A 1,830-nucleotide genomic window follows, 5' to 3' on the forward strand; every position below is an offset into this window, starting at 1 on the left:
AACCAGTTCGAGTTTCTCTCTGATCTCTGGCTTTATCAGTTAGCAAATCTCCCAAATATATTGCACACTTTGAGGATAAATTAGAGTCTAGCTTGCTTTATTTATTTATTTATTTATTTATTTATTTATTTATTTATTTATATTTATTTGGTCTTTTTGGGACAGAGTCTCCAAGTAACCCCAGCTGGTCTGGAATTCGCTATGTAGACCTGGCTGGCTTTGATCTCACAGATATCTGCCTGCCTCTGCCTCTGGAGTGCTAGTACAAAAAGTGTGAGCTACCACACCCCGGCCAGGCAGTTGAAATTTTAATTTCACAGCTATGACAGACTCTGAGTATGGTCCTTGGAACACCCCCCATCAGAATCTCCTGGGAAGAACGTGTGGAGAAAAAAATGCCCCAAATCCATTTGGACACAGCGAATTAGAGATTCTGGGTGGGAATTAGCAGTCGGAATGTTTAAATCCTCTGGTATGGTCTGATGTTGAAGTTTGGAGCTTGTGCTGGATAGCTTTAGTGTTAACTTGAGGGACTAGTTGGGTTGAGGGGCCTCAATTGGGGGAATTTTTTCCATTGGACTGGCCTATGGCCATGTCTGTGGGGCATCTTCTTGATTACTGAGTGATATGGGAGGGCCCAGCCCACTGTGGGTGGTGCCACCTCTGGGCAGGTGGGCCTATGCTGTATAAGAAAGCAGGTTGAGCATGGACCAGGAGAGCAAGCCAGTAAGCAGTGTTCTTCGATGGTCTGTGCTCCAGCTCTTGCCTCTAGGTTCCTGCCCTGAGTTCCTACCTTGGGCTCCCTGATGAACTGTGACCCAGGAGTTGTAAGCTAAATAAACCCTTTCCTCCCAAGTTAGTGTTGGTCAGAGTGTTTTGTCACAGCAATGGAAAAACAAACTAGAACAGGGCTCACTGATGTAGATGGCAGGGGTATAGTCAGTGTGTCTGTATGATGTGCCAGTCTGGCTGGCCCTCCACTCCCTTCGCCCCTTAAGTTCACAGGTGATAAATGTAATATGACCATCACTACTCCAAGCTCATTTTAAGTGAAATCTCAATTTTAGAAGTCAGTTTCCTTTTCTGGCCCCCAGACACTGCCTCTCTAAGGTAAAGTTTATGTCATCCAGATGGGGTAGCACGTTCCTGTAACCCCAGCACTCGGGAGGTGGAGGCAGGAGGACCACGAGTTCAAGGCCATCCTCAGCTACGTATCAAGTATGAAGCCAGCCTGATTTTTTTAAAAAAAAACAACCCCCCCCCAATTATAATATTCATGTCACATGAATTCTAGGCGCTAAAAATGAGTTATCAGTTTGGGATGGATTGCTACTGTCAGGTGTGGTGGAGGAGGGTCTGGAAATCTGCCCTTTATAAGGCAGTTTTTGGAACTGGTCAGGGATAGATGTGTCCGACGACATCCTAAAACCCTAATTCGTGAGAATCGGCAACAGCGAGACTTCTCTGATTTTCGTAACCTCAGTTTCTCTCACCGTCACAGGCACTTGTGGCTAAGGTACAGGAAGAGAAGATTAAGAAATGAAAAGAACTGGGGAAAGCGCTACAGCCTCATAGGGAGACAGAAACTCTTGCTCCTCCCACTGGGACTCCGCCCGGCAACGCCGGGTACCTCGCTGAGGCCCCTCCTTTCGGTCCGCAGGGCAGCTGCCCATTTAACAGCCCGGATTAATCGCGCACCCATTCCCTAGAACTCTCGCCGGCGCGCCGCAGGAGCTGGATTGGTCGGGCCTGGCGCGCGGCTGGCTCCGCCCCGCCGCGCTGTGGTTGGCGGTGCTGGCCGCGGCGGCGGGGCGGGTCCGCCGGCCGGGC

The sequence above is a fragment of the Nannospalax galili genome, unplaced genomic scaffold, assembly GCF_000622305.1.
Source record: "Nannospalax galili isolate Female #2095 unplaced genomic scaffold, S.galili_v1.0 scaffold1023, whole genome shotgun sequence".
Classification (NCBI taxonomy): Eukaryota; Metazoa; Chordata; class Mammalia; order Rodentia; family Spalacidae; genus Nannospalax; species Nannospalax galili.